Here is a 26,031-nt window from a genome sequence, read left to right as displayed (position 1 = left end):
TATATATATATATATATATATAGCAGTGTGGTCGTGCAGGAGAAATAAACCGAAGCGAAATATACATTTTTATCAAGTAATCGTCACATGGCGACCAAGAAGCCGAATAACTCAAAATTATAGAATAAAAAGGCACGATGCGATTAATAAACCGTGAGAAAGTGTTTAATTTTGATTACGAAGGAGAATTGAGCTAAAGAAATAACATAAAAAGATTGGCTAAAGCTTTTTTTTTTGCTATATATATATGCGTATCTTTGACATGGCGAGCGTTGACAACGTACATGTGTTAGCAAATTTCTGAATGAAGTTTTTTCTCTGGCGTATACCACGAAAAGCATAGCCAAACTGAACTCTATAAGTTGAGAAGAATTGAAAAGTTGGGCCGATATTGCCTGTTTAGCAGGGTACTGAACTCACGTTCATGAGAACGGGAGTTCTAATCCATCCAGCCGAAGACTCACCATGTAGTAAATCGTGACCACGGTAAATCTGTTGGGTCACAAAGCCCTCCATGAATGAGTGTCAGCATCTTTTTTTATTTTCAAAGAAGTCTGAATGCTATATAATAATTATTTTTAAAGCATAATTAATGATTAGTTTCTGCAAGTTTATCTCTTGTATACCATTTATATCAATTTAACTTCCAAATAGTTAGGTCATTTAACAGCTTAACAGTAACAGCTCCAATTTCTGCAATTTATGCTTGTGTTTTAATAAAGTTATGAATTTTTAATACAGTAGTTGCTTTTTAAAAACATAATTATTATTTTTCCGGTTTCGTGGGGTGGGATGAGCAAACAGGGGGCCGATACCAGTAGTTAAATCTTAAAATATCATTAAAAAATTATTTTTTACTTAAAAACTTTTTTTTATGTGAAATTATGTTTGCATAAACAAGTTTTATAATCGTGAACAAAAACTCCAGACGGCTGCTATTCTCGAGGATTTAAATCCGCAGGAAAAAAACATGTTCACTCATATGACGTATGATTTTGAATCTTATTTCAAACTTGAAATATGGTCTGCACTAATTAATTTTTATATTTAAGGTTAATCCTACGAACCATTAAGATAGTCCCAGTAGGTGAAAATTCGATCATTAGATCAAAGGTTATGCAAGGTTTTCACGTTTTTTTATTTTGCTCACTGTATTTATAGAAGGACCCAAATAAGGCGGAGATGAGAGGTCTAATGTAAGAGGTTTCAACTAGAAAAATGTATGTTTAATTTTAGAGATGGGGATATTTTCTGATCAGATTCTATAATATTTTTTTTAATTTCCAATGGCAAATTTATTGGACAGTAGTTACAGCACAATAAGAAAAGTAAAATGCACTAAAAGATGGTAAACATAATGCAGTAACATGAGTCCATTAATTCAAAAGGTCTCGGGCTTCACAATATCGCTTGGCTAGAGAACACCTGCGCAAAGCGGGACAGTGCATAATATGGGCGGCATCCAAAGATGCCGCCCATAATTAAAGATTCTATAATATTTAATTTATAATTTCTTCTTATAAGTAAATCTAGCAGATAATTAATAAATTATAAAATTTGAAATTTAATAATATTGAAGTGTTCTATAATATATTTTGTCCATTGAAAAATTTTTGTAATGCAAATTGCTATCATATCTAGTGGTCAATTTCTATTAAGGTTTAGAATTAGTTACTCATATTTCTACACATGGTGAAAATTCCAAGCAGCAAAATGTTCTAACCTACCTCATAGGTAACATATATAAGATGTCAAAAAATCCGAAATCAGATTTCTGGAGGGAGTATGATTTATTCGAATCCCATTACATCATACTGAATTATTAACAAACTTAACGAAATTCTTTTTCCATAAGTAAGAAAGTAATTTTTGGAGTTTCATTTCTTTAGAAAAAAAAGCGCTTTTATTCTAAATTAATACTTGAATTCGAACAAAAATACATTTAAAAGTAAAAGGTTATCGATAAAGGGTTTTTTGCCTGTATAATTTATTAAATTTCTAATCATTCTGAGTACATGTATTATCGAAAAAAAAGAATATTATTTTATTATTTAAAAAAGAAATTGGAAAATGTATCGATTAGTGAAATGTGCCGTGACAACTTAGATAATGTCTCAGCCACTAAAGATCTCTGCGAATAAAAAAAAATCAAACTTTGGATGTGCTGTCTCTTTTCATATCTTTTATCCTCCAGTTAGGAGTGTCAAGAAAGTTTTTACTTCGTATGAGTGATGAAATGAATTTTTTCCTCTTCGTTTCACTTCTAATTCTGCTGGTTGAAAAAAAATCGTCTGTATGTTTTTTCATATATGATTTGTTGAGGGAAAAAGTTGCTTTCAGCTCTGCTTGGCATTTTAAAAGAACTTTGTTCAAATCGTCAGGAAAATTTTAAAGCTTTTGTCTGTCAAGAATTTTATTGAAAACTCTTTTTAAACACTCTTTCTCTTGATATATCTATATTAATATATTATAACAGCTAGAAACACAGGAAAGAGAGTGGTTTTCTTGAAAAAAATAAAATTTCCAGGGAATCTATAAAAAAATAGAAAAATGATACTTTGTAAGTATTTTACGAAAGAAAAATTCTTAGACCTTTTTCAGAGAATCTTAATGAAAAATATAAACTTTCGAGGTATTGATAGTATTTCCATAAATATGACGGCTTTTAATTTTAAGTTAATTTTTAATGCCGCGAAGAAAGGATGTTTCTTTACCCATGTCTTTTGATTCTGGAAATTATGTTTTCCATGAAATAGGATCGAAAAATTGTTTCAAAAAGTTGCACTACTTAACTGCGTCTTCAAAAAGGCTCTAACGAGAAATAAGAAATAACGAGCATTATTTTTTGTTATATATAGTCATAGTCTAGTTGTATTATAGTCTAGTTATATAGTCTAGTTATATTATAATATTCTTCCGAATTTAAAAATAAATTAATGTCCATAACTTTCAAAATTAAAAATAATTAAATAAATAACAACAATTTTGCAAAAACATCAAAGAACATAAGAATATTATTCAATAAAATTTTAGGTTATTTTTTTGAATTTTCGATTTCCTAGAAATATACTTTTAAATCGTTACTATTTTTGTTTAGTATTAGTACTTTTACTTGTACTTTTTACTCGTTACTTTTTAAAATAAGAACTTTTTACTTTCTACTCGTTACTTTTTTTAAAAATACTTGTACTTTTACTCGTTACTTCTTAAAAGTAACATTGCCATATATGATCATATCACAAAGTTTATGAGAATAATGAACAGTTTTCATCTGCCATCGAAAACGATGTAGCTTTTGTAAGGGATAAAATTAAACTTAATCACTTTATCAATTCAACGAAAAAATGATGTAATTGGAAAAAAACGAGGGTCAATAGCGTATTTATTTTTATATTTTAATTATTTTTAGAGAAGTGGTCTTATAATTTATTAACATTACATTTTTCATCTATTTCCAATGTTTTTGTTAACTTAATCAGTATATGCGTTATTTCAAATCCTGTTTTTGTGTTAGAATACATCAAATTGTTAGAAATGTGTTGTTAGTTCTTATTTCGTACATTTAAATTTTAAATAGAACAGTTATACATCGCGTAATTTAAATAAAAGTGGTTTTATAATTTATTCGCAGGCTGCATTATAATAACGTCATGTAATTAAGAACGATTACTATCCACCGATGTATCTGCACTCTGTTCTTTGCTTTTATCCAAATATAACGCTTGAAAAAATGTATGTATTAGTTAAGATAATTGTTTTTCTGTGATCTAAAAAAATTTACTAGCGTTCACGTTATTTTTCTCTTCCTTACTCTACGAGATCTCTTACATCATTAAGATTTTGACTTTTATCTTTGTTCCAACATCGATCTATTTATCTTTTAGTCGGGTTTCCATTTATCTTTATCCGCTGATCTTGTATATCATGAGGATGTTCCGCAACTTATCTCAAAGATTTCCGTTTTAATTTTCTTAATATATCTCTGTTTATATATCGATGACAGCGAATTAATTGTACCGTAACAAAGCATTTTCCATTTATGTTAGATTTGTTCGAAAATCAAATCGTTTAAACCATTTGTCATTTCTAAAGGGGAATTTTAAATACAAATTAATTGATTCGGAAGATTGAGGAAGATGTTAGTTGGTTTAAATAGAAATTACACATAAGTTTATTTTTCCTTAAAAACCATTATTGTATGAAGAATTTTACGCCTTTTACATAAATAAAAATCATAACTCGAGCACGTCAGCTTATGTTTTCATTTTTCTAAATTTAATTTTATGTTTTTGTTGCTGATATGTACGTAACAAAAAGTTACTTTCATCAATTGGTTATGGTTTATTGTATAATCAAATAGTTTTAACTATTAGAATGGTTATGTCTATGTTTTCAAATCTTTAATTCGTTATGCAAACGAATAAACTATTCATATTATAAACAATCGAACGTTTTAATTTTTAAAAAAAAATTTTTTTATTCTGTTTATTATTATGAGAAACAAGTAATTTCACAATTAAACATACTTACGTGAATTACTAATTCATCAACTTATCAATACTTTGATCAATTAGTAATAGTTTATTGTATGATCAAGTGACAAATTTAACTATTAGAATGGTTAATTCCTTGTTTTTAAATCTTTAATTCGTTATGCAAATGAATCAACTATTCATATTGTAAATAATCGAACAATGTTTTAATTTTTAAAAAGATTATTTTATTCTGTTTATTATTATTAAAAACAAATAATTTCACAATTAAACATACTTACGTGAGTTATTAATTTTCATGCAATCTTAATAAAGTATATAATATTTTAGTTGCGAATATTTTTCGTTAATGAGTATTTCAAGATATATTTTATTTTAAATGAAGTGTTTTTTTAAGTAATATAATGCAAAACCATTGCATTTTTACATCAAATTAATCCTTAGTATTGTTTTAGAATAAATAGTTCCAGAATTTCTAGTTGGTAGCATCTCAGTGCACGACAACATCTTATTGCCCACAATGAATCTGCATCTTACTAAATCTTGTGGCAGTATTTTTCACCAAGAACGTTTTCTATCCTTTTTCAAATGTGGTTTATAATTGTATTTTTCCACGTTTTTTTATCCTTAAAGTATCTCATAATAGTTCATAAACTTATCTTAGAAGTAACAGTAATAAAATGAAAATGAGTAGTGGGACTTTTAGTATATATTTCTAAATTCAATTTGCCTAAACACTAATCAATTACTGTAATATCATTTAACTGATAGCTGCATGCATTATTCTATTATTCTAAGTGGTTCGTTTGATCTCTGCTATCACTAACAAACTCAAATTAATCAACTATTATTATATGCTAAGCCTTTAACTAATTATTTTGTGTAATAACTCGCAAAAACTAACACATTTGATATAGTATTCTTAAAATTCTATAACGAGATAAAATTACGAATTTTCCAAGAAACGTTGTTTGAAAAATGGAAAAAATGCTTGGCGTACATTTGTTAGATGATTAATTAGTTTAAACTCTTGATTTGTTTTCATTTGTGGCTAAACATAATTATCTTAACGTGTTTGTTTACACATTTTGCATGCCTCTGCAACTGAAGATACCGTTATCTTCTGTAGGTAAAAATATTTTAGACTTTTTTTTAAGTATTTTAGTTAATTTTTAGTTTATTCTTAGTCAAATGTTTACGAATTATTCTTAGGGTAAATTTTTAGCAGCGGCAAAATTAAATGCAAAATGTTCTGAGTAATCTTGTTTTAAAAGGAAGCAGTTGCCAAAGTTTTAATTGTAGGTAGAAGATAGAATTGTTTGAGTTTTTGATTCGCAACTATCTATGGTAAAATATAATCAATCTGAAGATCCAAATTTCTTTCATTTGTAGAAACTTTGATTTCAACAATTGCAATATATTTCAATTACATATGTAGCTTGATTATTTTTAAATTATTTCCATATAAGAAAATGTCAGTATATTCATAGCTTAATATAAATTCCAATAAAAGTTTCAGTATTAGTTTTATAGTATTAAACTATTCAGTATTCATTAATAAATTTAAATTAAAAATTCAGTATCAATTTTAATCGATTAACGATCTTGATTTGAACTCTGAGTTGATCTAAACATATAATTATAAGTCTAAATCTTTATCTTGAAAAAATATGTATATATATAAGGTTTTAATACAAGTGATAGCCAATATCATCAAAATAAGATAATTTTTTTAAAGTAAATAAATGAATAAAATCATAATCTTTTGACTTAAATTATATAATTTTATTTTTGATATTTACCTGTCTAATCATCTGATACAATATCTTAAAAATACTTAATTTCATTTAATATTATTTAAAATACTTAACATCATTAATATTATTTGAAGGAGAAATATTTATTATTTAACTATTAAAGACTAACCAGTGAAAAAAATTAAAATCATGATTATTTTTGTTCCAGATAAGCATCCTACTGTTTTAAAGACATGGCAGCAATTTGCCAGTCAGATCTCCAATAAAGAGAAAATTACTTTAGATCCGAATACATTTACAAAAAACAGTTATTCTAGGTTTCTCTGGGCGAAACAGAACAAATATTTCTTCAGTATTGATTAGGACTGGGCGATATAAGAAATTTTATATCGTGATGCATCGTCACCAGAAAAAACCTTTCCTGGACTACAAATTCTTTTAATCATAATCTCGTATTAAAGTGAACGTTTCGATATTAAAATTTACACGACCACAAAAATTTTAAACTTAATTATATTTTAAGCAGTCTAAATGAAGCAATTTTAACTATTGCTAATTATTTTTAAATTTTTATTTTTATCGATAATTACATAGTCTTAATTATTTTTAAATCTTTTCTCCTTACCTTACTTTTAGCTATAAATGTTGATAAACTTTATAGTTTTATATTGCTTTAAATACAAACATTTAATGTTATCAATATTTTTTTAAATATATATAAACTTTTTTCAACTATAAAACAGATGAAGAATACGAAGGGTGTAAGCGACGCCTTTTTAAACGCTGAGTTTTCTTGAAAAAGTTCTTATTTGTATAGTCTCATTTAACTATTCATCGTTCATTTATTTTGCTAAGTCTATGAATCTCAAAGATATTTTATTTTATAACCATCGTTGAACAACCAATTCAAATTTTGAGTATAAGGCGACTAATGTTCTACTCTGTAGTCTTGTAATTTTGAACCACATCCAGAAAACAAGGGAACTCTTGGAACAAATAATGGGGGAAATTTGCCTTCATGGAGGACTTTTTGCTGGAACTAACCCTCGGTTAGCCTGACAGCAAGGGGACTCAAACCCCATGACCAGTCTATAACTAAGGATATTTTACGTCAGCACTGTGGTCTGTGTTTGCCAGGTGTGAAATTTGTATCGACCAGCTATCGCTCGACCAGCATTCAAAAACGGTCCACCTCATTGGGAGGAGAGTGCTTCTTCCCCAGAGCCACCACGTCTCTCAATGATATTAAAGGGTGAGAATAAAACATGAGAGTCTTGGAATATTTTTGGAAGGGTCCAAAGCACTGGACAACAAACATTTGGTTAACAGCCCTAGAAAAGTTTCACTCGAAATCATAGTGAAAGATACAAATGCCAAGATGCGGACAGTCCGAAAATGGATCATAGATTTGAAATTGTAAAATGGCATTACATTTACCATAATAGAAAACACAAATAAAGCAGTTCTTGCAATTTTGATTTTTTAAGAAATCTTGTCCTTGCTTTTTAAAGAAAAACTAAAAGCTTTTAATCTGATGCACAGCTATTGATTATGCTTGATAGGAAATAAAATATTTAAATATCTTTGATTAAAACTTAATAAAATGAAATCTAAATTAATAAATTATTTAATCTTACTCGTTTCTAACTATGATTTTTTCTAAAAAATAAATACATTTCAAAGAAAACTTAAAACTGAAATTTATTTTTCGATTTTTTAGCCAACTCATATATAAATGTCCGTCAAATGTCTAACTATACAACTGTTAATTTTGTAAAGCTCGCTAATTGTTTTGAAATGGTTTACAGACGATAAAGCCAGTATAAACTACTTTGACTTCTTTTCAACACTTCTCAAGATTTATTTCGAATAAATAAGCCTGAATAAATTTATATTTCTTCTATTTTTCATAAAATATCCGCTGAGAAACAATTAAAATTCTCCAAAAATACTACTTTTTTTCTAATAGTATTATACGAGAGTTGTTATTTATATTTCTGGCCTTGGCAACAGTAAGTGTTGATAGGTGACCGCAGACGATTTTAATCGAAAGTTTGATATTTTTAAACATAAATTCAGCAGACGATTTACCATTATAGCTTCATTTGTGTTGTTGACAGTAAATTGAAAAGTTCTTCTCTTTCAAAAAATGGAATTGAATCGTGAACATTTTCGTGCCATTATTTTTCATAACTTTCGACGTGGATTGTCAAGACAAGAGTGCTTCGATGAACTTAATTCTTTATTCAGCGATAAAGCGCCATCCTACAGCACTGTAAAAAATTGGTATAACGAATTTAATCGTGGTCGATGTTCGATCCAGGACGAATCCCGTGCAGGTCGTCCAAAATCCGTTGTTGTGCCAGAAAAGATCGATGCTGTGCGTGAACTGATAAAGCAAGATCGTCATGTGACATACCGTGAGATAGAGGCGTCTTTGGACATTAGTATGACTAGCATCAATAAAATATTGCATGAACATTTGAGCGTAAAAAAAATTTGTTCGCGTTGGATCCCGCATAATCTGACAAACGCTCAAAAAAAGGCTCGTGTCGATTGGTGCAAGGAAATGTTGGAAAAATACGTTCAAGGTACATCAAAGGCTGTGTATAACATCTACACAGGTGACGAATCATGGATCTATGCATATGAGCCGGAAACAAAACAGCAATCAACTGTATGGGTCTTCCAAGACGAGGCAAAACCAACAAAAGTTGTTCGAGGAAGAAGCACATCGAAACAAATGATTGCCTGTTTCTTCGGCATTAACGGTCATGTGGCAACAGTGGCGTTAGAGCAACGCAGGACGGTCAATTCTGAATGGTACACGACCATTTGTTTGCCAGAAGTCATCGGAGAAATTCGAAAAAAGCAGAAGAACAGGCGAATCATTCTTCATCATGACAATGCGAGCTCTCACACATCGACTCAAACAAAGGCATTTCTGACGGAGCGAAAGATCGAACTGATGGGTCATCCGCCGTACAGCCCTGATTTGGCACCCAATGACTTCTTCTTATTCCCACACATCAAAAATAAATTACGTGGACAACGATTTTCGACCCCCGAAGAAGCGGTTGATGCATTCAAAACGCATGTTTTGGAGTTACCTCAATCGGACTGGAAAAAGTGCTTTGAAAATTTGTTCAAACGCATTCAAAAGTGTATTGATCATCATGGAGAATATTTTGAAAAACAATAAAACCAATTTCGATCCTACATATTTATTTTTTCATTATTAGGCCAGAAATATAAATAGCAACCCTCGTACTAACATTATTATACTAATAATAAAAAAATTGATCAAAGTAAGAAATATGAGTCGATGAACTTTAAAGACAATTAATTTATTTAAATTCACTAAAACGAACTCAGACTACTCATCCACTCAACTCTTTAAATACGCATTTAAAAAATATTAAACTAGAATTTACAAAAATAAATCATAATTAATTTGTAGAAAATTGTTTTAAAGAAAACGCTGCGTACTCCTAACGATTAAACTTTAAAAATGATTCTTTAAAAAAAATCGTTTCTTTTTTCTCTTAAGTCAAATTGTTTCAGGAAAAAATAACCAAAAGAAAATAACAAATAAAAAAACGCACTCTGATTAGTTATTAAAATTAACTTCGACCCTTCATCCCCTCACCCCTCCAACTAAGCAATTAAGAATTATTAAATTTAAAATGATAAATTATTATAAGCATCTATAGAACATTGTGTTAAAGAGAGCATTTTGAAAGTTAGGTATTTTTATTTAAAACATTTAAAAAAAAATCTTTAAAAAAATAACCAAAAAAAAAATTTTTATGAAAGCACATTGCGATTAGTTATTAAAAGTAACTTAGAACTTTCATCTGCCCATTATTTCAAACAAATGTATACAAAATAATCAATTAAATTTTAAAAATTAAAGCTATAATAATTATGTTGAGAACATTGTATTAAAGCAAACTCTCTAGGACACTCACTTGTCTTTTTAACGGAAAAAAATAAATATTTACAAAAAATCGATCGATTTTTATTTTCTATTGTCAACATCCTTTGAAAAAAAAATAACTAAAGGAAAAATCAAAACTCGTTTGTTGTTAGTTCCGTCCGCAACTTGGGTTTATTGAGTACCCAATCTCAATTATTATTATTATTTATCTCGGCGAGAATAACAACATCGATAAAGAAAGAACTTTTATCCAATGTTTCATCTCCTTGAAGCTGATAATCGGAAATCGATCATCATGCCACGCGGTTCAATGGAGCTCTCATAATCATTTGATATTTCTCTGGAGTCAATTATCCACAATAACTTTTGCATTTATCTTTGCTTATTTCGAGATATTGCTTTCATGACTTCGCCAAACTTGGTTCTTAGTTCGAAATATAATAGGGAATGAAAAGAAAATACTATTTCGTATCGTCATTTTATTTTTGATATAACTTGAACTGTGTCCTTTTTTTTAATGACCGTCGTTGAACAGGCGACCCAATTTTATGGGTTTACGACAAGTGATGTTCAACTCCGTAGCCTTGTATTTTTGAACCCAATCCAGAAGACAAGTGAACTCTTGGATCGAGTTTTGGGAGAAATTTGCCTTCGTGGAGGACTTTTTCATAGAACTAACCCGCATTTGCGTTACATGGCGAGGAAGACCACGATAACCTCCCACGGTTAGCCTGATGGCAAAGGGACTCTAACCCATGATCTGTCTACCACTGAGGATATTTCACGTAAGCACTGTGGTCGGTGCAAGCCGTATCGACCAGCAATCGCAGGGATCGAACCCCGGTTCACCGCATTGGAAGGTGAACGTTCTCTCCCCTGAGCCATCGCGGCTCTGAACTGTGTCTTTGAAACATGGACAAAGCTTGAATGAGGGTTAAAGAAACTGGCCGAAGCAGAAAATGAATCTTTCAAATGAAATGCAGTAAAACAAACTAGATATTCAAAATGCGTGTTCATTTTAAATGTTAAACAATGAACCTCAATTTTTTGCAAGTATGTTACTCATGAAGAAATGCGTGAGCAGCAAAAAGAAAATTAATGCAAAAGCAATTGATTCTAGATTATTGAACTCCATGCATCGCAAATGCATGAGATTGGAGCGGTGAAAGAAAAACATTACATTAACTTCTGTCATTTTTTCTTTAAACTGCGCAGGTTAGGGGGCGTTGTTTTTATGTTCATTTTATTTTAGTTGTGTCTTGCAGTCAATTGTGTTATCTAGTTATTGGATTTTTATTTCAAGTTAGCTTTTGTTCGTACCATTCTTATGTATTTGTCTTGTTTTTATTCTACTGTATTTGCTTCTGTATTTTATATTGTATTCTTCTGTATTTTATATTGTATTCTTCTGTATTTTATATTGTATTCTTCTGTATTTTATATTGTATATTGTGTATTCTATTCTTTTCCTGGACTCAAAACCTTTGAGGTACAGAGAGGGCAATTCTAGACTTTTGTCTTGCTCTCTTGATAGAAAAGGTTTTGCTTTTATGACTTCCGGAGCTGGTACCCCCTGAAGATGTCAGCTTTGGTTGTCATATTTATCCAATTTTTTTAATTTTCTCATTTATTTCATAGTTGAAACAGTGATAGAAGATTCATAACAGTAAATACACTAAAACAAGAACAAATCAGTCTATGGACGCCAACTGCATCATCCCTCCTGCTTCTCTCTATCGATAGTAAAAGTTTTCTTTTTTCAAAAGGCACTTTTTGCTAAATTCTGTTTGTTCAAACTGCACAAGCAACTAGTATATAAATATTAATGCTGTGTAGGTATTTGGCGATACAATCTCGTCCAGTCACCAAATAAAATGTTGCAACTGCGGAGGATCTGAGAAAATTTGAGATATTAAGGACCAAATATTTCTACTTCTTATTTTTAATCTCTAAAGTTAATTTAGCGTCATCATTTTTACTGGTGGCATTTTTAATATTTCTCTTTATTGATGTAAGTGGTATGTCACTATTTTTTAACTGCAAAATTTCTGTTTATGGTTTTGAAAGTCAATCAGTCCTTTCGTTCCAAGCTATTCCAACATATACCGGTATCCATTGAAATACAACATTTATGGATAAAAAAATAAGTTTACTGGATAAAAAAAATAATAAGAGTTTTTCTACAATATTAATTTATTTTCGATTCTGCAACGTTCTTTGAGGGAATACTTGGATGGATGGAATTGAATCTGACCTGTGCAAAATCAATATGAGGATTCACTTAGCTTTTTCTGGTGCAAATCTATTTAGGGGACCACAAAAACACTATTATAATTGTACCTACCCATTGAAATACAACTTTTATGGATAAAAAAACTAAGAGTTTTTCTACAAGATTAATTTATTTTAATTACAAATATTGAAAGTACATACGTACAATCTACATAAATACCTATATTTTGTGTGCATAGTATGTGGAAACTCCGCGTACAGACAAACATTATATGTACTTACATAAACTTATTGTTACAAACATTTGCCTGCATATATTGCACGCAAACTCTGCATATTCATACATATGTACATATGTATTTTTATAAGTTGTATGTCCTACCGTACAAGTATTCGTATTGTAATCTCATATTATATTATTTGTTATTGTTGGTTTATAACAGCTAATCGTAACTTTTTGTCATCGTACATTTTGATAGCATACAAATTATGATAACTCGTAATCACGATAACATTTAACCATGATTACCTGCAATCGTTTTATCTTTAGACTACATTTAATCATTCTTACGTTTTATCAGAGATCTTGATTAATTGTGTTTGTAATTACATTCAATTACAAGTAATTGATTAGATAGTAGTAATTATACGTTAACAATTGGAGATGTTGTCGATTCCTGTAAATGACACCAAACTCTGGATTAGGCTGTAGAAAACAATGGGGCATTTAAGAACTTCAAACTGTAGCAATTAGGATCACTGGAAAATCAGGCTCTAAATGAGTCAATTATTTTATACCTTTTCTGAATCTAATGCATGTGGTATTATCCCGTTTTTCTTTTATTTTAATTAATAAGATACTTAAAAAAGTGCTGTGGACGAAGACATCTGTGAACAAAATGGTTCTAAGCTATTAACAATTTAACAAATTTGCTCTAAACAATTTTGTGAAATAGCTACATTCGATAAAACTAATTTATGAATTGAAAATACGTTACTTTTGAAATTTTACTACAATTGCACAGAAAAATAAGGGTATTTTCACTTCTACTATGCTCTCAACCATTTTATCTAAAATAAAAAAAAGTTCAATACATTATTCATAAAAAAATGGGGTCACCCACTTCGAAGGAACTTGGTCACTCAAACTAACCTTCAGTAATGACAAAAAGAAAAACTGTTCCTGTCATGTTCTTATTTTATTATTTAATTCCGGCATTTGTCATGTTATCGCAAGTTGCAACCAAAAAAAATGATAAGCACCTTATCATTTAAACTATTTAGACTGATATTTTATAAATTGCCCGCATAAATCAATAGCCTAACAAAATGACTTTTGTTTAAAATATAATTATAGCAATCATAAAATATAAATTTTAATATTTTTATTTAACAAAAACAAATTTTACAAAACAAATAGCGTAATAGCTTTCTTTTATTAAACTATGAACGTACTTACACTATTTCAACAGAAATTTGTTCATAAATTGATAAATATAGTAAGGTAATATAGTAAGATAAATATAGTAAGATGATATAGTAAGATAAATATAGTGAGATAAATAAGTGTAAATTTAATTACTTTTGAAGTTCGTAACTTGCAATCCTCGTTTCTGAAAGAACGAGTCAAAATTAGAGAGTAGAAGTGTTTATAAAAAAGACACTACTTTTACTGCAGACGCTATTACTGGATTTAGAAACAGGATAAAAGTTCATTTCATTTTTTTAAAAGTATTACTAGAATCAACTACTCTTAAGTGCTCAACATTCAGTTTTCGGAACGGAAACTGTTGTGTTTATACTCTGGAAGCTTTAATAGTTTCGCAATAAATCGTACTGAGGAACAATGAAAGAAATAAAGCTTAACAAAAAATTAATAAACTTGTAATCGACTTTATAATCTGGGAAGCTCTGAAAGCCAGGAAACTAATTCATAAAGAACTGAAACATTCGTAACAAAGATATATTTCATCGCTTTTTTTTTTTTTGTTCTTTCAAAAATGCTGGTAAAAAAGAAAACATAACTTTTTAAAATTCGATGAACTTCTTAGTTGGTGCGTTATTTAATAAATAAATAACTTCTATAACAAAATTTTAGTACATTTTTAACATTTCCTCAATTAAGTGATAGAAGAAATTTTTATATGATTATTTTATTGAATACAACGCAACACTATACAGAATTACTTATTTTGGGAATCAGATTTAAGTTTCAAAAATGTATTTAGGATTTTCGAACTGTAAACTAAAAAAAAAAAGGTTTAGAATCTTGAAAGCATTTTCACGAATAAATATTTTTTTAATAACTCATGAATAAATACTTTAGATTCAATAACGGAGCATCAATTTCATAAGTGACATTTTTTTAAAGATTTCAAAAATACTTAATTTGAGATCAATAAGCATAAATAATCAGAAACAAAACTCATCAATATCAATAATTCAAATGAAATACTTTTAAACATAGAAAAAAGTCTTTTAATTACACAGAATTAAAATCTTTGAAAAAATCAGTGATTTTTATAAGAAACTGAAAAATAAGGGACCAGTATGCAAAGAATGGGTGATATATTATTTGTTCTCTGACCAATTTTAAGTTGACGCTACCTACATTTCTCAATACCTTTTCCTTCATTTCTTTTTTACTTTTTTTTAAATTACTAATTCAATTCCACCTTGCCATAATGAGAAGCATTGACTCAATATTAAGCGCATGAAAACTTTTTAATAGCCGATTCTATTTCTTATTAAGAGAAATAATTACAATTGATATAAGTTTCAAATTTAATCCACTTCAATTTCAATAACGAAGCATTAAGAAAAAAAACCACACATTTTAAAAGAAGATTTTTTTTTAATCACGCACTAAATGTCCTTTTTACCGAAATAATCGAAACACATTGCTTTATCCATTTATTTCAAATTATTTTTAAAAGCAGAGGAAAAGTTTTTCAAACACCCAATAAAATCTCGTAAAAAATTTCACTGTTTTTTTTTATAATTGGAAACTAAAAAAATGGTGAAATCTTTGGCAGACAGATAATTCTTTCTTTGATCAATTTCAAGTTGATGCAGCCAACATTTTTCATTTTTTTTTTCTTTCATTTCATTTTTTTTTTTCTTAATGGTGAAATTATTAATTCGATTCCACCTTGCTGTAATGAGACGCTTCAACTCGTATTTAAGTGCTAGAAAACATATCTTGCAGTCGATCATTCCTCCCAAAACAAAATTTGGAGCATTTGCATCGTGAGGTAAATTAATGGAGTAATGGCGATTTTTCTTTTCCAAACCTCAAGTTCTTCAATGCCCATATCTTCTCCCAATAATCCATTAAAGTAAAAACTTCTTAGAAACTTCTTTTCGGGTTTTTTTTTCTCTCTTTTTGAGCCATGTCATTTGATTCAACTACATTTTTTTTTTAATTTTCTGCGTTTAAAAATATTGCCGTCTAAGTTTATTTTTCCGTATTATTTCTTTTGCCCATAAATGTGTGTTCTTTTGACATACAGTTTTTTTTCTTTTTAAACTTGCTTTTTTTTTCTTTTGAAATTTTTATAGGTTGAATGGTATATTTAGTGTGATTTTTAGTGAATAAGATTTTATTTATAGTTATTTATAATCATGTAATTGTTGATTTAGGTAAAATATTGAAAAAATTTAATTTTATAAACGAGTGAAAAATTATTGTTTAATATACTTTATACGTTATCACAATCAACAAAAAGTCGTATAGATATGTACCGTGTGATTTAGCACACATGTGTATATCTTCTACATGTCACATATTTTATTGATTTTATTACATTTGAGTACCAGACCACAATACTGACTCATACTGCATCTGTGAATATAAAACATAACATGACAAACATAACAATAAACAAACATGACATAACGTTATTATTTTATTTTATTTTTATTTTTATTTCATAACCGTCGTTGAACAGCCGACCCAATTTTGAGGTTACGACTACCAATGTTCAATTCCGTAACCTTGTAATTTTGAAGGCAATCCGAAAGACAAGGGATCTCCTGAATCAAGTATTGGGAGAAATTTTGCCTTCATGTAAGAATTTTGTATAGAATTAACCAGCATTTGCGTTACATAGAGTGGAAAACCACGATTCCCACCCACGTTTAGCCTAATGGCAAGGGGGTTCTAACCCATGAACCGTCTTCAACTGAGGATATTTTACATCAGCACTGTGGTCGGTGCGATCCGGGTGCGGCCATCAACCAGCCATCGCTGAGATTCAATCCGGTTCACCTCATTTGAAGGCAAACGCTCTATCCTCTGAGCCACCACGACTCCTATGATAGTAATTGTCATATATTCATAGCAAAGGCAGTGTAGTTCAATCATAAACTAAAGATAAACTCAGTGACGTGGCAGCCATGGTGAACCAATGACTACTGTCTCTATCCCAGTGTTCATGGCCTTAGGCACTGGGGTGTAGAAGCAGACGTCTTTTTTGGGTAGTCAGCAAAATACGGAGTGTTTAATCCTCATTTTATTGATCCCACTGAAAGGATGAAACACTGGGTAAATCTTGCCCGGTCTGAGGACAGAACCCCGATCCTGTGGCATGGAAACATGAAACGCCACTACTCAGAAGCCGGGCATCATGAATCAATACAGAGGTTATACGCTCTTAGAGGGCTGGCCTCCATCATAAGGACTGAGAATAGCATAGCTACCTATGCTCGGAAATGTCAATGTGTGCCGCTAGGGGGGCTTCTCCTTGATGGATTGACTGCTCGTACACATTTATCTGGTAATTTTTGTTATTTACACTATCGTAATTTTATTTTTTACAAAAACATATTGTAAGCAATCGCATTAGATTTGGCTTATCTGCATCGGTTTTTATCGTATTTTAAAGGAAGTAAATTAAGATAAACTGTCAAATCTGGAAATTAAGATAAAACAGCTATTTCTGAACCTGTTTGTATGCAGTTTCAGAGAAATATTAGAAAACAGGAACTTAAAATAAATTTAGATAGAATTACTCATCCGGCTATGGGCTGCTATGGAATTTCTAATCCTACCTCAAAGTTGGTCAACGCTGAATCCCTCTATATAATTAAACTCATAAAACTCGGAATATTATAAACTAGATTTTGTATTAAACTTGTTTCCTAAAAACTGTTAACAAGATAGAAAAAAAAAATAATTAAAGAAACGATTCAGATAAAAGCAAGGTTTTTACGTTTGAAAAGAAAAAAATTAATGTTTCAGATAACCATCGCTTATCAGGAAGAGTAACAGCATTAAAATTTTAGTTTCACTTATCTTGAAGTCAAGAAAAAAAGAAAGTGACATCATAAAAATACACACTGCCGGTACTTTTTCAACCAAATCTTTGCAAACGCAACACTCCCATGCAAATAAAAGTTGAAATAGAGAAGAGAATACATCCTTTAACCTAAAGAAAAGAAATAAAAAAGAAGGCAATTAAACCACACAAAAAAAACGAAAGTAAAAATTCTATGTTCTTAATACCGAGTGACACATTAAATGAACGTGGCACGAAATAAACGTTTTGTTCTTAATCTGTGTGTATTTGTTACAGGAAATAAACTTTTTTGCTGCCTTACCGAGAGAATGTAGTCTATATTGGAATGAACTGTGTGACTTAGAAGAATGTAATTCCACTAAACGTAAGTAAAACAAATGTTTCTTGTAATTCTTTCTGGGGCTATAAATACTTCCTTATAGAAAGGTTTCATTTAAAAGAAAAAATAAGTATAGCTATAACTTAATCTTAATTCAGAATAGTTATAGTACATATGACCTTTTGATTGCGAGCACATAAATTTAACATAAATCAGTAGAATATTTATGCAGACAATATTTTATATTGCATAGATGTTTAACAATCTGCTAATCATAAAATTTGCATTTTCCATTTGACATAAAATATATATATAATCAAAAATACTCATTAAATACGTCAGAGTGTGTTATAGCGAATTTTTTCTATTAATATAACGGTATATATTGATTAATATATGAGCAACTTTTACTCAGTGGTTAAAGTACTGATCTTTCATAGTGAAAACCGGGGTTCTATCTTCGGTGTTGGCTTGAAGCCCACTCATCTTTCTATCGATTGGTACCAGCTTGTCTGAGAAGTAAAGTCAGTTGGTACGCAATGCTGACCGTATTGACATCGCCATGTTGTTGGTCTCTAAATTGTGTACACTTAACCATTATGGCCCCCTGATCTACAAACTGAATCTTCAGGACGTGCTCTTACTATTATTGGTTAATGTACTGTTAATATTTATGATTATACTATTCTCATCAACAAAGATAAAACATATTAACCCTTGGATGCAGATTGGGGACTGGTATCCCTATTATTGCTGGTATCCTGACGCTTTTCTGACAATCTAATGACAAGTAAAAATATACTCTGGTATTTTTTAATTATAAAAAGCAGTGTCATATTTAACAAGAAATCTGTTAAATTATCTGAATTATATTAGTACTTAAATATTATTATTTCCCATGCCCCACCTGTGTTAACATTTTGTCAATTTAGACATTTTACATGGCAAATTTATTGGCCACTCTTTCAAGGGTACCATATTAGGTGGGCCAACGTTACTCCCACATTAAGAACAGATAGTACAGGGAATGAAAGAACATCCATACCTTGCCCGTGATTCGAATCCAGAACCTTTCCGATGCAAGGCCCAGTTCCTTGACACAGGCCGGTCGCCTAGTACTAAAATATAAAATATAAGAGATAGTTCGAAGCTTTTCTTTTTATTCATATTCAAAAATTTATCAATGATTAATTTTGTAAATTAAAGAAGTTTCACTAACGAATTACTGCTTCTCTTAGATATAAAAAAACTGCAAATAAGTGCAAATTTGAAAAATTATTTTCTGTCAGGAAAGAGTTAAACCATATTTGCCAAGCGAAATATATGTCTCTATTTGCACCATCAATCTATCTCTATTTCAAAACCATAAATTATTAAAATTCGAAATACAATATTTTTCACTTATTTTGATCCAAATTATTAGATATTAAAGGGGGAAAAAGTTTGAAAAATATGTTTAATAAAACTTTTGCGTCAAAGAGTTCAAAACAATGACATTAATTAATGAACACTCCCTAATGTTGGGTTCATTTTTATGCCAGTTCATTGAGTCTTTCATACACTAATTGACTTATTCATAGATTAACTAATTGATCATTAATTCTCCTATTTATGATTGATTAATTCTCCTCTAATCTAGCTCCTTTCTTCTTCAGGTTCATTTATTTACTCAATTTCGAATTTGACAAGCTAATTTCCTTTCTTTGTATTGAAATGAATATATTCCATAAACGTTTCGTGAGTAAAATATTTTTTGATTTAAAAATGGAAATCTTTCATTACTTAAAAGCTGATCAACAGCAAATTTGGTTTATCAAATCTGTCATAATTTACTTACAATTTATAATTCAAAGTTTGACACCTTTTAATTCACTGTCTTTATAATTCAAAAATATTGATCCATGCATAAAGGAGGATCTTTGACAATTCACAGATTTTTACCATAGCTTTTCATGTATTCACAGATCAGTCTATTCATTATACACTGATTCTCCCATTTATGATTCATTGATCAGTCTACTCATAAATTCACTTTCTTTCCTCCTTCTATTTATTTGCACATTTTCGAGATTTTATGTAAATATTTTATAGTACATAGATTAAAAAACCAAAACTGCCATGCTGTAACTGAATAATTTTAAGAATTTCTTCATTTTTTATGAGATATGTCACTGCGTCCTTTGTCGGTGGCGCATCGCATAGAAATTATAGAGAATGACCAACACACAGTTATATTATTTTCCATATCTATAAAATAGATATCAGAATTTATTGCCTTGCAGAAGAGTTTGCATTATAATTCGCTCACAACTTTCTCATGAGGGAGGTTGAGGTTAGATAGGCATATAGGAAAGATAGCCACATAAATTTTTAATTGACTTAGAATATGTCACCACAGTGACTCGAAAATCTGAAGATCGTACGTTCGCATATAACCAACCGAAAACCATAGGAAAGAGGCTCCAAGCAACAACAAAAATTTAAAAAATAATAATAAACCTTGTTTATTTCATTGAACTGTGAAGAAATTCAGTGAAGTGTAAAAGACAGTATGGTTGGAAATTCAAAGAGTTGTAACGTATCAAGCTATATTAAGAAATAGTTCTTTGTTTCATTAAAAAAAAAACATTTATCTCACACCACAACGAATTCAGTAACGACTTTAAATTACCCGTAGCGGGTTAATAAGAATCTTTCAATAAAATATAGAAAATCCCGTAGCGGGTTAAAATAAACTTACAGAAAAAACGTAAAAAAACCCGTAACGGGTTGGTATAAACTTCAAATTCAAAAACCCTTCTAAAAAACAACGACTTTCTGATGTTCCATATTTATCGCCTGCTTTTTTTTATTTTTTTATTTATCTCTTTATGTGTTTAACTTATTTTATTCATGCTTTTGCTAGCCGCTATTTTTTTAATATTTCTTCTTTTATTCATGCTTTTGCCAGCCAATTTTTTCAAAATATTTTTAAACTTTATAGCGTCATATGGGGCATAAATGAGGTGTGGCATTAAAGTCTGATTTTCCATTCTTGTTAACAATTCGCGATCGCAACGCTCGAGTACGCCGTCTAGCGGGAGCCTGTAAATATCAGACATTAATTTATCACGTTTTCATTTAGTTCCATCAAAGTCATTGACTGAATCAGACGCCATTTTTTAGCAGCAAATAAGAAACAAAATTTCCCTAAGGAAAAGGCCGAAGAACTTGAAAAAAATCTCCAGAATATTAGTAAATCTTTCAGGAACAGAACACGCCAAACATTTGAAGAAAAATTCCTCAATAATTTTTAATTTCTATTATCAACAAACTTGCAACTGATGACTTCCGATTTCGGATACTGTTACAGATGTGTGTATTAAGGTAAAATGCATTTCTTCTGTCTTCAATTCATTACGAATTAAAGTGAAGTCAACATTGCTTTCGTCATTCCAGTGAATAAATATGAATTCAGAACATACAGAATTGTAATAGTTATAGCATATTCTTCTTCGTTATAGAATAGTATATATTTCTGTATCCATATAATTCGGAAAACAACAATAAAAAATTATCCAAGTTACTTGAAATAGTGCCATTTGTGCTGATTCTTAATTAATTTTAATCGTTTTCTTGGTAAGTATTTTTTAGTTTTGAAAGAATAAGTTCAACTAGAATTCAGCTATTCTGTTTTTAGCTACATATTCAAATTCATATCAATTATAAAATTTTGCTGTGTAGTATGTTATCTAAAAGTAATGAAGGTATAAACTATGTATCTATTATTTGAGAATAAAGTTTTCAAACAAGGAACTTATCATTTTGGAATTCTCCGGGAATCATAAATCAGGTAAGTGCAATGATTTTTACAATAAAAAATTTGCTTGTAAATATTTTTTTTTCATTTGATGATGGTTCTCTACAGAATGGTTTTTTACGTCTGATTAAGAACTATAAGAATAATAAAAAAAGAAACAATATGAAAGTTTTTATTTCAATGTTAAGAATTCTTAAAATCGTTTTTTTTATCCTAAGAATTCTTTATTTTCCGTTTTTTAGTTTATAATTTTTTGATAAAAATTGTTCTCAAAATACTTTTTTTGAAAAATTAAATGGTATAACATTATGTGTTTATGTATACTTCTTGTATATTCCAATGTTTGAAGTAATATGATTCAGAAAAGTATGGAATAAAAATTCGGTACTTACGTATTAACGCCACCGCCGCTACAGATTTGGCGGTTTTTAAGTGCCGCCAATCTACACTTAAAATTTTTGCGACAATTCATAAAATAAAACACTTTATTTAAAATCAAAATAGTCAATCGGATTTCGGTGGAAAATGAGCCGATATAGAGTTTAGCATAGATTCAAAACAATCATATCGCCATATGAACTCTGATAAATAAGATTCCAAATGAAATAACATTTCCAAAACGTACGTTTACCAAGATAAAGTTTTATGTTGTGGGAATTGGTACATTTTCGTTTTTTCGGTAAAATATTTCCCTCCTGAAAAAATAAAATTGCATCTTGTTTTGTTTTTGGCAAATCCCAAAGACGAATTTTCGTAGCACTAAAAATGGCGACAAAAAAGAATTGTTTTTTTTTTTTTGTTTCGTCAGCATTCTTTATTTTACGTTTCTTAGTTTCTAAATAATGATTTTTATTGAAACTTGAAATTTTTTGATAAAAATTGTTGTCAAAAAACTTTGTTTACAAAATTAAATTTCATAAAATTATGAGGCTTATGTATACTTTTTGTTCATTTTAATTTTTGAAGTAATATGATTCTTAAAACTATAGAATGTAAAGTTTAAATGGGCCTTTCATGTTATATCATTAAATTTAGTAATACTATTTCTCGGGCATTAGGTTTTAACTCTTATAAGAATATACATATTTTTTTCTGTTAATGTACAAATATTTTTCCGATGTGTTTTGGATATTCCTTCTCTAATAAAAAGAGATACCATTTTGTTTTCGGTTGTACAAGAAAGAAGATCAAGCATTTTTCTTTTTTAAATTTAATAAGCCACATTAAAGAAGGAACGTTGCAATGCTACACGCTACATTAACGACGTCTCCAGAGTAACTGAATGACGGTTCATATGGAAATCGCAGGTAAGCGTCTCATACAACAACGCCCCCTATAGTTCGTTGCGATCGCGAATCACGTCTTTGTAAATTGCTAGTCAGGAAATGAACTGTACCAGTCTAGCCAAAGAAATTTCAATATTACTATAGTTTTCATTGCAACATTCTTTAATTTCATTTTATAAACATTAATTTTTTTAAAAAAAAATTAGTTCTGCAAAGATGTTTAAGATATTAAGAAAGTTATGATTTTTTTTTTGAAGTTCAAAACTTTAAAACTTACACGTGCTAAAAATAATCTCATCTTCTAAGTTTTCTGCAAACTTCTTGCATTGAATGTTTATTTGGAATCATTCATTTAGTTTCATAAATAATTTAAGGAAGCTTTCTAAAAGCTATTAAATCTTCACACATAGTAAGTAAATAAATCAACTCTAATCTTTTTTTTGTTTTCATTTTCCATCATTTGCATTATTTCATAAAATGACGAAAACATATTTTACAAAAGAAAGGAAAATAATACATCAAATCAAATGAACACAATAAGAATACAAAGAAAAAGATTAACACGTTTGAAAAAATTACTTTTCAGAATAAACTCAAAATAAATCCTTTGTTCAAATCTCGTACTAAAATGAATTGAATCAGGTTTCTTACAGGATGTGTTTAAAAAAATTAATTTAATGCCTTTCTATGGTTACTTCTTACTGTTAATGCATATAAAGATTTTCAATTGAAATATTAGTTTCTTATATATTTCTTTGCGTGGGCTGTACAATTAACGTTTTATCTCTCATCATATCGTAAGTTTGAAACTTTACCGATGTAATCAACTTTTCTGATGAATAGTTTTCTCAAACGAAGAATTAAATAAAATAAGAAATGTGTGTTAAAATAAGGTACCTTTTATGATAGATGTTCAATTCCAAGGAAACATCTTCTTCTAATCTAATCAATTCCTCATATACATATTTCTCCATTTTAACTCAAGAGAAATAATGAATAAAAATTATGTTTTAAGGTATTGTTAAAACAAATCGATAACTCGCCTTCATTTATTCCAGCTTGTAGAATTGCTTTGAATTGCATATTCGAAATCATTTCCTTAATGAAAACAGCTACGAAGAGCATTAAAAAAGATATACTCTTTAAATTAATTCATTTCAGTTCACTCTGTCATTTTCGGAGGATAGAAAATTGCTTTTATTGCATATCACATCGTCCATTTAAAATTATTCTAGGTGTCTTCAAAATTACTCAAATTTCGCTATTACATTATTCATAAAAAAGTTCTTAATGTCATATAATTTTATTAGAAATATAAAGGCTTTGTTCCGTGACATGAAGGTTTTGGAGCCTGCTCCGCATTTCCTCAAATTTGGAGAGGTGTTTTTCAGTTGACGTTCGTAAGTCATTCAGCTAATGATTTTCCGATTGAGTCAAGTTATGACTTTCACGTGACGTCATTATTCTTTATTTAACAACAATTATTTTATCATCATAAACATGTCTTTCATAAACTAAAACTGCAATACAGAAAGCTAAAATCTAAATGAATAATAAAATGCAATTCACGAGTTTAAAAAAACTTCTGAATGAGATTTAAACGTTCTACTTTAAATGCTCCAATCAAATTCTCATTTCCTGAATTTATATTTTACATAAGCTTTAATTTCGATGAAAAAAAATTAAAAAAAATATCGTCAATGCAGCATTGGAAAATATTTTGTTTTATAATAAGTTAATTTTTCAAAACATTTGAATTTTCCTCAAAATCATATATATAACAAAAAGAGAAGTAAAGATTATATCCACTCTTCTCTTACGAAGAAAGTAGATTAAACTTTTTAGTTCATTTTCGAACGGCATCGGCAAAATAGTTTAGAGCAGACTCGTAAAACTTCATATCGGGGAACTGTCCTATTCTGATATGTTAGATAAGTGACCCACCACAATTTACTTTAATTAGATTTTTAAATTAATAACGTGAATATATCTTTGGAAAATAGGTATCAGAAGACACACAATAAGTCCTAAACCGTATGAAATTGGACAGTTTAACTGCAAGTATTGTTATAATACTTATAAACCTACAATGATCACTTTAACGATCACCATCATAGATTTCTTCCTCTCTTACTAGTTCCGCAATGAAAATCCATGCTCATTTTTAAAACTGAAGTATTGAAAGTCTTACGGCCTTGCGGAATTTTGTTTTTAATGTAAATTTGTAAATTTTTCCTCTTTTTGTTTTCTACTTACAACTGTAAGCCTCATGCTATACTTTGTGGTGCATGAGGAGTTTTAAGTCGTTTAAATAAAAAAATTTCAAAACTGAATTCAGTTGGCAAGAGGTCATTGGGTTAATGAATCAAAATACTCAAAATACCTTACAAAAGGAGTGTCAAGGATCGAATTTCCTTGTAAAATGCTTAAAATGATTAAAGAAACATGAAAAAATAAGAAATTTCTCTTACATTTCAAAACCTGAAAGGCATTGAAATTTGAACGTTTTGAATGATGTCTTTGCTAACCATGCCTTAAACATAAGAAAAGTCAGTGTTCGAAGACTTCTAGTGAAAAGCGTTAGCTGTATTACAATAACTACTCTAAACTCAGTGGCGCGACAGCCCATAGAGGGCCAAGGACTATTGTGCCCATCTCAGTTTTCTTGACCTTGGGCTCTGGGTGCAGGAGCAGATGTTCCGACTAGGTGGTCAGCCGAACGCGAAACCCCCAGTTTTTAGTTCCCAAGCATGCTTGGCACCCATTTATCAACCCACTGATGGGATGAAAGGCTGAGTCAACCTTGCACATCCCGAGGATCGAACCCTGTACCTGTGGCACGGGAGTGCAAAGCGCTACGGCTCAGTCCCAGGGCTTCATTACTATAACTATCTGGCTAAAAATA

The 26,031-nt window shown here is 29.7% G+C and overlaps 1 protein-coding gene across 2 annotated transcripts in view; it reads left to right on the top strand.

Moving 5' to 3' along the window:
* The window catches only part of LOC107450287 (5-hydroxytryptamine receptor 2C), a 400,340-nt gene that overhangs the window by 250,334 nt on the left and 123,975 nt on the right, over positions 1-26,031 (top strand). For both annotated transcript variants that reach the window (XM_071180097.1, XM_016066045.3), the window contains one exon: positions 17,999-18,086. The gene's annotated coding sequence lies outside the window, so the exon portion shown is untranslated. The remainder of the gene's footprint in view (positions 1-17,998; positions 18,087-26,031) is intronic.

Source organism: Parasteatoda tepidariorum, chromosome 4 (assembly GCF_043381705.1).
Source record: "Parasteatoda tepidariorum isolate YZ-2023 chromosome 4, CAS_Ptep_4.0, whole genome shotgun sequence".
Lineage (NCBI taxonomy): Eukaryota > Metazoa > Arthropoda > Arachnida > Araneae > Theridiidae > Parasteatoda > Parasteatoda tepidariorum.
The sequence above is the reverse complement of the archived record's forward strand: the minus strand, read 5'-3'. Positions and strand labels throughout refer to the sequence as shown.